This window comes from Schistocerca cancellata, chromosome 4 (genome assembly GCF_023864275.1).
Source record: "Schistocerca cancellata isolate TAMUIC-IGC-003103 chromosome 4, iqSchCanc2.1, whole genome shotgun sequence".
NCBI classification, from domain to species: Eukaryota; Metazoa; Arthropoda; class Insecta; order Orthoptera; family Acrididae; genus Schistocerca; species Schistocerca cancellata.
The window spans coordinates 450,071,431-450,084,311 of record NC_064629.1 but is presented as its reverse complement, the minus strand read 5'-3'; positions in this window follow the sequence as shown (position 1 = coordinate 450,084,311).

Genomic DNA, 12,881 nt, shown 5'->3' with positions numbered 1-12,881 from the left:
ACTGCAAGTAAGATGAACATTACTGATTTTCAGGCTTGTTCGACTTGGTTAAACAGATTCAGGAAATAATATGGAAAATGACGCAAAATTATTATGTTTTCCTCAAGTAAACGTACAGAGGAGATGTCATTAATAGGTAATACTATAGAGACATTCATAGCTGACGCGAAGATGAACTTCTTGTTCTCCCATAAAAACTGCGTATTAAGGCAGGCAGGCAGGTTTCAAGCATATCGCAAATTATCATTTCGAGAGAGAAAAAAAAAAAGAGGATAGAGTCCCTTGTACAGTCGATGAATACGATGACATATTCATATACAAAAATGCCAGTGATTCTTGTCAGTGGATTGCGTTTCTGCAGCTTTCTCTCTGTCTTCAAGAATATCATGGCCAATTAGGACCAATAATTTAAAGAAAGGGGCCGTTGACATGTAAAAGTCTTGTAATCGACGTAGCAAAATCTGGAAAAATGGGAGAGAATAATTGTCAGTGTTACATCTGAAACATCATCTCACAATTTACAGACTATAATTCATTGCTTTTTTGGACTCTTAGCCTGGATGTAACGGCACTTCTGTCTTTGAGAGGACGACGAAGAGACTATTTAGGCGGTCTGTATACCACCCAGAACTAATACTGCGATTCAGCCTATCGATAAAAAAATTTCAACAGTGTAAAGCAGTTTTCAGAAAATTGTCGGATAACAATTTCCAATAGCTCTTTGTTATTTACCGTTTATCAGTGGAACACTATGTTTAAACTTCAGTCATTTCTACATCATCAGTTTGCATCACGTTTTAGGAATTTGATGAAGTATGCCTTGTACGCAGCGCAATATGCAGAACTACGACCATTTCTTACTGCACTCCGGTTCTGTCTAAATATAACTATTAATTCCTGTGAAGTCCTTGAAGGCATTAATTTCTATGTTATGAGGTGTTCCTGGTGCAAGGAAAACTTTTGTTTTCGTCATCTAATGGACACTTCTCATTTTGTGATGACTACATGGAATAAAAAGGAACTGTTCCACTGTTTGCAAAATACATATTATCCCAAAAATATCGCAAGAACCATGTTACACTAATCATTGTAACATTTTAATATCAACAAATTAGAATCCCGAGTGATGGAAGTAGTGTGTAATGTGCTGTAAAGTTCACTGCCTTGATTGTCTTTCCTCTGCGAGTCACTCGTGTAACAAATGCATCTGCTACAGTTTAGCTGTCGATATGAACTTCAAATTATTCAAAAATTTAATGATTCGAGACATTCTGGTATTTTGCAAGTGCTTAAAATTCACGTTTGTGCAGTTTGGACTTCACGCTACGTGGCGCTATGTCTTGTCAAGGCTGCGTCTGCTGATTCGCAGATTCACGCGCTAGGAAGAAATGGCTGAAACAAGCGCTGTTATAAGTGGCAATAATGAGTAACTTAAACATTTAAAAAAATACTTGCATTTCGTCTTAACATCTAGAATTTTGGCGTGCATTTCTTTTGGTGCAGTCTTCCTGAGTGAAAAATTTCAGGTTAGGTTTCAACACATCGGACTGGACCATTCCCTTGCAAGCACAACAGTTAGGAACCTTTGTATCAGTGCGTAAGGCCTGCAATTATAGAATAAGATGATTATGTTAATGAGGTTCAAATGGCTCTGAGCACTATGGGACTTAACTTCTGAGGTCATCATTCCCCTAGAACTTAGAACTACTTAAACCTAACTAACCTAAGGAGATCACACACATCCATGCCCGAGGTAGGATTCGAACCTGCGATGTAGCGGTCGCGTGGTTCCAAACTGTAGCGCCTAGAACCGCTCGGCCACTCCGGCCGGCTTGTTATTGAGGTTCTTCAGAAACATCTTATATACAGCGTTATAACATCTCGTCAGAAATAAAATGAAATGAGCAGTATCAGAAGCACGATGGTTGAACTGTCGAAGAAATCTATCTGCAGGTAAACAGTAGCGGAACTGGAGTGGCAAAATCTAGTCATTCTGACAGACGCATCCTTAATGAGATAGTAAGACAATATGCCAAAAGTTACATGGCAGATCAGACAGAACGTGATGGTGAATGCACATTGTAGAAAGAATGCGAAAACTGTTGCAGTGTAAGGAGAAATTGACGACTGCGGCAGATGAGTCAGTGAAGGGATCAACACAACACCAGAAAAGACTCCCGTCCCTGTTAGTACTTATTCTTTTCCACAATTTGTTACCAAAATGCCGCGCGGGATTAGCCGAGCAGTCTACGGCGCTGCAGTCATGGACTGTGCCGCTGGTCCCGGCGGAGGTTCGAGTCCTCCCTCGAGCATGGGTGTGTGTGTGTGTTTGTCCTTAGGACAATTTAGGTTAAGTAGTGTGTAAGCTTAGGGACTGATGACCTTATCAGTTAAGTCCCATAAGATTTCACACACATTTGAACATTTTCGTTACCAAAAATTCTCAGAACTATCTGTATTAACTATCAATAAATAAAGGGTAGTGTGGCTGTAATTAACCGTTTTTCGGCTGCTTCATCTCTCATCTGTACTAAATTATTCTTGTCCGATCATATATAACACGAAGACTTGTGTTCCATCGGTCGAAAGCAGCAAGTAAGATGGATAGAATATGAACAGGGCGCAGCAGCGATCTCTTCGTGCATGACGTACACTTAATCGCGTGCAGAGGCTGAGAGGAACCACATGGGCAACAACTTACTGAAAGTCTCAGCTAGGCAGCTGCACGCTGTAAAGATGAACGACGTTGACAGTGCCCCTGGGAGAAAATACGCTGGCCACAGTTCACAGAGTCAAACGGCGGACGGTCACTGCGCGCCAGACGAATACATTTTCGTTTAGGAAGCACAGTTATTTACGGTGAGCGCTAGTCCGGCGCGTTCCCGTAAATCAGGCCAGCGATGGGAGCAATTTGCAATACTTGCGTAGGCGTCGCACACGGAGCTTTCAACTTCGGCCTGGCGCGCGCCCAACCAGCCGCTTTCCTCGCATTAAGGTGTCGACAATCCTCCCACGCCCCGCCAGCCGATAACGACTCCCAACAAGAAGTGATCAGTAGCACCTTTCGTATCTTCATACCTCCCTGGAACGAAACAACCTTTTCACTGGAACGAGCAAGGATTCCGAAAACATCGATCATGTGAAGCCCAGCATGCGTTCTTCACACAAGGCATGCTTAGTGCCATTGATCAAGATAACCAGGTGGATATCTTATTTCTAACCTCTCTATAAGATTTCAGTTCATTGCAACACCAACGACTACAAAAGTTCGTCAATTGATATATGATATAAAGTCAGATTAGCGATAAAAAATTTCTTGACGGCATGTTACCTGGAACGAAGAGTTGTCTACAGATATAGGCATTAAATGTGGTGTACCCTAGGGAAATGTAAGACAACTATTACTGTTCATGTAATACATAAGTGACAGCGGATACTATCATTTGCTATCTCAGAATTTTGGCCGATGATCCCTTATCTATGAGATTTTAATCTGTACAAATTTTAGTAATATTCGGGTAGACCTCGATCAGTGTGTCGCAGGTACTGACAATGAACTCTTATTGTTGATATATTTCAGCAATTTACGGAACGTAAGAATGAATAAGCCCTTGACTACACAATGAATGTGTTCATGCTATAAAATACAATCTAAGACAAAAAAAAGGACACACAAACAAGGAATTATCCGAATGGGACGAAAAGCGGTAGATGTGATATATACGCGCAGACAAACAAATGATTATAATTTCAGAAAAATGGGCAGAGCCTTGAGTTGAAATCTGCATCGGTGATGGAGACATACTAGGGTTCTTCGTGCACAGTTGTGGCCTCCTTAGTGCCAGAGTGACGTAAACTGTCATCTGTATGGTCTTCCGCGATACAGAAAGAGATGGTGCAACAGTAAAGCAGTGGGTTAGCATACAGAAGTGCAACAAAAATCCCTGTCCGCTTACCCCAATTTAGGATTTCCCTGAATACCTCCACATTAATGCCGGTAAGGTTCTCTCAACGATGTCACATATGTTTCCTCCTTCACGCTCTCCCTAATACCATCATCGAGTGAGATGGTGCTATGTTTAATTGTTTAGTACGCTCGACATTTATTCGAGAGGAGTGGGGTACAAATCTCCCTCCAACCATCCGCTTTTACGCTCTTTGTGACATCCATAATCAGTTTAAAGATCTTTTCAGAAATATTTAACGTGCCAATAGTAATCGTCTGCTTTAGCCCACGAATTCATCAAAATGGCGTCCATAAACCATTCATTGAAATGTAAAATGCGTGATATATGCGCCAGAACAAATTTATTGTCATGATATCCCATTTGTTGCGTTCCTCTGCTATCAACGAAGCCGTCATATTCCAAAGTAACCTACAAAACGATGTGTCACCACAACCTACATTCCACAAATGTTTTCAGTGTATGATGATGTACGCAACACCATCACTCCCAAATCATTTAGACGCGCATACATCCGAGTAGATTAAGGATCGTTCCACCGCCAAATAGGCTGACATGTAAGCCAATGTCACTCTGGATGCTGATTTACACACGAAAACACAGAAAAGAGTGTACACGATACACAGGTAGCTGGCGACCAAGATTTCCCCTAATACAGACATAAATTACACAGCAATGCATCTGGTAAAAATATCTATAACAGAACCAAGATATAAGGGAAAACAGTGGACACAAAGTTAATACGTTATTAGAAAAGAACTATTCAAGAAACACGCGAACGACCTCAGTCAATGTCAAGTCGACTTGCATGCAGAAAGTGAAGGACTTTTGATAACGAGACAAGATCGTTGCGACGAGGAACTAACGGAAGTATATCCCAAAAGAGTGAGGAATGGATTAATCTGAAACAAATAAAGAGATCAGAAGGACATCGTATCACACATCTTAATGTGATATTCTGGCGCTCTGAGAATATTTGAAAAGGTATGATGGCATTTTCTCTGACCCCATAGTTGACTTGGTGATAACTGGTTATTTAAACCATTATAATCGTCACTGTATTAATGGGTTGTCGTAGCTTGTTTCGTCTCCGGTAGCGGAGTGCTACGGTATTGCGGCGTGCGGATTTCAATGTATACCACGACTGCAGACACGTAACTGTAAACAAACAATAAACTAATTACGTAACCTTATTTTTTCAATGTGACAGTTAAAACGTTATGTATAACAACATAATTACAATCATTTCGTATGGAACTGATAATCACTATCCTCAGAGCCCTAAAAGTTGGAGTATATGTTGCGTTATGTCCACTTAACACATCTATTGATACATAGTCGAAGTTCGAAAATAAATTCACTGTATCGAACTGTTGTCGAATTATAAATATGCTATGTGTTATATTCCACACATTGACTTAATTTCATCACACTAGATATCATTTTTGGGGTATTCGTTATTTGCGCCACTTTTCCACGATTTATAGAGCCCAGTATACTCTAAACCCGCAAGTGCCTCAATTCCCATCATATTGTGGATTTCTGTCAAAGCGATTTCTACGAGGGAAAATAAAGTGTCAGCATACCGACATTCATTAAAAAAAATGGTTCAAATGGCTCTGAGCACTATGGGACTTAACTTCTCAGGTCATCAGTCCCCTAGAACTTAGAACTACTTAAACCTAACTAACTTAAGGACATCACACACATCCATGCCCAAGGCAGGATTCGAACCTGCGACCGTAGCGGTCGTGCGGTTCCAGACTGTAGCGCCTAGAACCGCTCGGCTACAGCGGCCGGCGACATTCATCAGTCTGCTACTGTTTTCTCATTCTGTATAGTCACAGGCAAATTCCGCATTAACAAAAGCAAGCAAGAAAACGGAACGAAGTGTACTCGTATACACACAAAATCTCATTAGACATGTATTTTGCAAGCCACTGCAAAGCCTGTTGCACACACTTGTTTTTCCTGCACGATACATTTCCATGTATTAAGATAGCTTTCCGTTCACTTCACGGATGAATCATGGCAATAAAGACTACATCATCCTGCAACCTGCTGTTAGTTTTTACAGCACAGACGCGTAGTGGGCTAGCGACTATTTATTTTATCTCTGAAGCCACTGAAATTTTCCGTCCTTATTTTTGCCACATGTATTACGTCTTTCGTCGAGTACTTTCACTTACAGTTTTTACAGCACATTTGTCACATTACGCCTCAAGCTAGCAACCCTGTTGCCATTCATCGCACTCTTTTATATACGTTTAATTTCCCCTGCGAGCCCCATCAATGGGGATCCAAAACACTTGAGCAATATTAGATTATGATCTGCAAAATTGTTTTGTAAGTGATCCACTTCGTAGTTGAACTACAGTTTCTCAAAAACCTACTAGTAAATCGGAATTTATTTTACGCAAAACTGAGCTTATACGATCTTTCCACTTCATATTTATACATTTCACCACCAAGTACAATGTAAGAGAAAAAAATAGCAATAATAAAAAACAACGTGCCACGGAGGAATTATCCGAATGGGAGGGAAATCGATAGATGTCATGCACATGCACAGATAAACAAATGATTACAGTTTTAGAAAAATTGCATGATTTATTCAAGAGAAAGAGCTTCACAAATTGTGCAAGTCAATAACGCGTTGGTTCATTTCTGGCCCTTACGCAAGCAGTTACTCGGCTTGGCATTGATTTATAGAGTTGTTGCACGTCCTCCAGAGAATATCGTGCCAAATTCTGTACAATTGGTACATTACATCGTCAAAATCCCGAGATGGTAGGTGGACCCTGCCCAAAATTCTCCAAACGTTCTCAGTTGGGGAGAGATCTGGCGACCATACTGGCCAATGTACGGTCTGACAAGCACGAAGACAAGCAGTAGAAGCTCCCTCCGTGTGCGGGCGTGCATTATCTTGCTGAAATGCCAGGACGGCTTTCCATGAAGAGCAACAAAGTGGGGCGCAGAATTTCGTCGACGTACCACTGTGCTGGGTGCCGCGGGTAACAACCAAAGGGGTCCCGCTATGACAATAAATGGCACAATAAATGTGCGAGGGTCCGTTCGGTATCTCATAGTTCGGCGGAAAGACTCCAGACACGTCTTCGTTGGTCACCGGGGCTCAGCTTGAAGTAAGACTCATCACTGAAGACAATTCTACTCCACTCAATGAGATTCCAGGCGGAAGACGTGTCTGGCCACGCCTCAGACAGCGGCGGGATACTAACCTGACCCGCCAATGGCTCGACAAATACGAGTGATGGTCCCGGATGCCATTTCTTTTCATAGCAGAGCCCCTTTGTCATCCGCGGCACCCTTGCAATAGAGCGGCACGTAGACTATATTCTACGCCCCGTTTTGTTGCCCTTCATGGCAAGGTTTGTCTCCGTGTTTGTCGAACCCTACCTCGGCCAGCAAGTTCGCCGGACCTCTCCCCAGTTGACAACGCTTGGAGTATTATGGGCAGAGCCCTCCTATCAGCTTGGGATTTTGATAATCCACCCTCAAGAAGACACCCAACAACTCCAGCAATCAATGAAAAACCGAATAACTGCTCGCATACGAGCCAGAGGTGGACCAACGCGTTAGTCACTTGCTCAATTTATGAAGCTCTCTCTCTCTTTTCAATAAATTATCCAATTTTTCATAAACTTTTTTTTGTCTGTACATGTATTTTTTCCCTCCCATTCGGATAATTCCTTCGTCGCTCGTCTTTTTTCCCCCTTAGAATGCACTTGTGTCACATGAATATATCCATCGTATAGTCAAAGGCGGCTTCATTTTTACATTTCCTAAATTGCACAACTTTATCAACATTAAGAGCTTATTGCCAGTATCTGCGACACACTTATTAAGCTCTAGCCAGGTGTAAATAAATTTTTTATAAATCTCCTCATAGATAACAGACCATATGTCAAAATTCCGAAATAGCAAGTAATACTGTCCGCTATCATTTTGTAATACATGAACAGTAATGGTCCTATAATATTTCCCTAGTACACACCTGATTTAATATCTTTACTGCAGACAGCTCTTCCGCAGATCAGACTGCATATGCTATATCAATTTACGTACTTTGTTTGTCGTTGGTGTGGTATTGAGAATTAAGATATCCGCTTGATTGACTATCAGTGGCACTGAGCATGCCGTATGTGATGAACAAAAGCTGGGCTCCACATAACCGATGTTTTCTGAATCCATACCCGTTTCCAGTGGAGAGGTTGTTTTGTTCAAGGGAGATCACTGTATGCAAGCAGAGTAAGTGATACAAATCTTTTGACTGTGAATTAGAGAACAGAAATGGTTTTACAAAAAACAAAATTGTGTTAACATGGCATATGAATTTAAACGTTAGGAAGTGTTTTCTGGAAAAAAAAATTCAGTAGTGTAGCCTTATTTGGAAATGAAATGTGAACTATAAGCAGTTCAGACAAGAACAGAATGGAAGCTTTTTGAATCTGGTGCTACAGAAGAATGCTGAAGGTTAGATGTTTGGATATGATACTAATGAGGAGATACTCGATCCAGTTAGGGAGAACACAAATTTGACTTGACTAAAAGAAGAGAACAGTTGGGGAGACAAAGGTCTGGATACAGTAAGCCGATTCGAATGGTTGCAGAGTACAGTGGCCATGCAGATATGAAATGACTTGCACAAGATGAACTAGCATGGAGAGCTGCTACAAACCAATTATAGGACTGATGGGACAACAACAACAACAACAACAACAAAAATAATAGTAACAACATGCTCTAGAATTCAATTGGAGATACTTTATATTAATACTTGCTCCATAAATAATGAATACGGCATTTCGTAGTGATGTGGAAAGTGTCAGTTTGACATTAGTTTTCATTACACAATAATATTCCTTTTTCATTTTTCATTTCTTTATTTTTAGTTATTTCTTTATTTTCCATAGTTACTACTCATTTCTATTAAAATCATCTATTGAGTAGAAGGATTTGTCATTCAAAAATTCTTTTAGTTTGTTTTTAAATGCTGGTTGCCAATCTGTGAAACTTTTCATGTTATTTGGCAAATGACCCAAGATTTTTATGGCAGTATAATTCAGCCGTTTCTGTACCAAAGTCAGATTTAACACGGGGTAATGAAGACCATCCTTCCTTCTAGTGTTGTAGCTATGCACTTTTCTATTATTTTTTAACTGGAATGGGTTATCAATAACAAATTTCATAAGTGAATATATGTATTACGAAGGTACTGTGAAAATCCCGAGTTCCTTAAATAAATGTCTGCAAAGTGATCTTGGGCGGGCTCCAGTTATTATTCTGATTACACCCTTTTGTAGAATGAATAACTGTTCTCTTAGTGATGATGCCATTTGAAAGCAGTGAATGAAAATAGTCATAGTAGGCTAATTTACTGATGTGCTTGTCGTCAAAATTTACAACAACCCTAATAGCATAAGCAACTGACCCTATCGGTTTCAGCAGATCTTCAATGTGTTCTTTCCAATACAATTTCATACCAATGCACACACCCAGATATTTTGAATATTTTGCCTAAGCAACGAACAACTGACTTCCGTCCAACGTTTGTATTTATCAACGGTGTTATGCCATTTACTGTACAGAACTGTGTATACTGTGTTTTCTCAAAATTTAGTGAGAGTCCATTTGCAGTAAACCATTAATAATTTTGTGAAAGACATTATTTACAATTTCTTTAGATGATTCTAGTTTGTTGGGTGTAATTACTATACTTGTATCATAATCAAAAAGATCTAGCATTGCATCTTCATGAATACAGAGTGGCAAGTCATCGATATATATACTAAGATAAATAAGGGACCCAAGGCTGAATCCTATGGGACACCACTCTTGATACCTCCCCAATTCGAAGTTTCTACTGATTTTTGCACACTGTCTGTACTATTAATTTCAAGCTTCTGCATTATTCCAGTTAAATATGAATTTAACTATTTGTGCACTGTCGCACCCATACCACAATATTTAAACCTACATATAAGAATTTCACGATTCTCACAGTCAAAAGCTTTTGGGAGATCTCAAAATATCCCAATGGTTGATGTTCGGTTCTTCAGAGCATTGATCAGTGATAGCATATATAGCATTTTCTATTGAAAAACTTTCTGAAATACAAACTGACATTTTGTTAGTACTTCATTTTTACAAATATGTGAAGCTACTCTTGAATACATTAGTTTTTCAAGAATTTTAGGTAAAGCTGCCAGAACTGAGTGGTAGTTGTTAGCATCAAACCTACCCCTTTTTTACGCAATGGTTTAACAACAGCATATTTCAGTCTATCCAGAAGAATGCCCTGTTTCAGTGAGCTACTATGTATGTGGCTGAGAATCCTACTTAACTGTTGGGAATGAGCTTTTAGTATTCCTTTGGAAATGCCATCAATTTTATATGAGCTTTTACTTTTGAGTGAATTTATTATTTTCGTGTTTTCAATAGGAGAGGTCAATTGAATTTCAATTTTATCAAACTGCACAGGTATTTACCCTTCCATACACAGTATTGCATTTTCTAATGAATGGCTGGATCCTATTTTCTCTACAACACATAAAAATGATTATTAAAATATTTTCTACTTCTGACTTTATGTTAACAAAGTTTTCACTGAGTTTGACAGAAAAACAGTCTTTCTGTGCTCTCAGTATCCCTGTTTCTCTCAGTTGCCCTGTTTCCTTTTTAACAATATTCCAAATTGTTTTAATTTTATCATCAGAGCTTGTAATCTCAGACATAATGCCTGTACATCTGGACTTTTTAATAACTTTTACTAACACAGTGCAGTTGTTTTTTAAATGTTTATTTCTGGATCATTATTCCTTCTAGCTATAAGATACATTCCCCTTTTCTCCCTGGAAGATACTTTTACCCTTTAATAAGCCATGGTTTTTAGACAGTTTCCTATACTTTTGTTTCACTGTTTTCTTAGGTAAACTGTTTTCAAATATGGTCACAAAGGTATCATGAAAAGGCTAAAATTTTTATTAACATCAGGTTCCCTGTACACCTCATCCCAGTCTAACTGTTGCAAGGTTTCCCTAAAATGTGGAATTGTCAAATCATTAATTGAACATACTGTTTTGGAGGATTGTTCTGCATTACTGTATGGCGCTGTCATATACTGTGCATCATGATCAAACAGATCATTATTAACAGAAATTGTTTTTATTTGATTCAATTTATCTTTGTCTATAAAAACATTATGGTTTCCTGTACTGAAACGAAATGAAATGGAACGAGCGTATGGCATCGTTGGCCAGGAGGGCCCATCTGGGGAAGTTTGGCCGCCAAGTGCAAGTCTTATTCCAGTCGACGCCACATTGGGTGACTTGCGCGCGAGTTTTGACGATGAGATAATGATGTGGCCAACACAACACCAAGTACACGAGCGAAGAAAATCTCCAACCCACCCAGGAATCTAACCCGGGCCCACTGCACGGGAGGCAAGCACTTTACCACCCAGCTAAGCAGGTAAATCAATAACTGACGTCAAGTTGAAAGAACGAAGTACGACTGAGGTCTAGCTTTCTATCAGACTCTTTCAGGAAATATACATTGAAATCCGCATAAACAATAATTTGGTTCCCTCTGTCTGACAGACAAAACAACAAAGAATCCAAGTATTTCAAAAATAACTGAAAATTTTCCAGTGGGGACCTGCACACAGCTACAATTATAAAAGTACCATTACTTAGTCTAAGCTCTCTCTCTCTCACACACACACACACACACACACACACACACACACACACATGCTTATATATGTTGCTCTCTCCATAGTGCCTGTACCTGCTTATATCCGCCTATATTTACATTTTCCATGTCTGTGACGATAAGATGTTCAGACAAGCACAGTATATGTATTCCACTGTCAGTTTAAAAATCTTCTAAACAAACAAGAAGTTAATCTACTTAATTTTTTAATCCACTGGTATTCTGATGCAGTATACTAACATTTTTCATTGTGCTTTGATGAGACTCTTGTGAAAAACTCGTAACATTATTTAACTATAACAATAGCATCAACAGGAACCAAACCTATGCCTGAGAAAGTAGCCGCCTGAAGCAGCTCATCTAACTGCATATTGACTGTCTTGACAGATCTATTCAATTGAAAGCGGGAACTAAGCCAACTTTTGTATGGTTAGTTGGTTGGTTTGTGGGATTAAAGGGACCAGACTGCTACGGTCATCGGTCCCTGTGTATGGTTAGTTGGTGATGCTATTTTTACCAGGTCATACTCAATATTGTAGCCCTGATTCCTATAATAATTGTTTCCTGCTCTACCCACTATCAAAACCTGATCCTGCTTTGTAAAACTGTTGCACAATGATCCTAAATCCTCTATCACTTCGCTAAGACATGCGCTGGGCTTGGAAAAACTTGTGACCTGGCACTGGTCACCTGATTTTTCCTGCAAGATTTGGCCCACACCTCTTCCATGACTACTACCTAACAACAGAACTTACCTCCTATTGTACAGAGCGAGGTGTCGCAGTGGTTAGCACACTGGACTCGCATTCGGGAGGACGACGGTTCAATCCCGCGTCCGGCCGTCCTGATTTAGGTTTCCCATGATTTTCCTTAATCGCTTCAGGCAAATTCTGGGAGGGATCCTTCGACAGGGCACTGCCAACCTCCTTCCCTAATCCGATTAGACCGATGACGTCGCTGTTTGGTCTCTTCCTCCAAATCAACCCAACCACTCCTCCTACTGTCTACTTGTTTTTTTCTAACAGTTGGTTTCCTTATGAAAGTCTGTTGAGTGCTGACTAACTTACATCTACCGGAGCCTCTTCCTTAGTTAACTGAGGTAGGTAGGCAAATCTATTGTTTGCGCCAATGATGAAACTATCAGATACTGTTCCTTGCTACCACTTTCCACCTGCCTTCTCC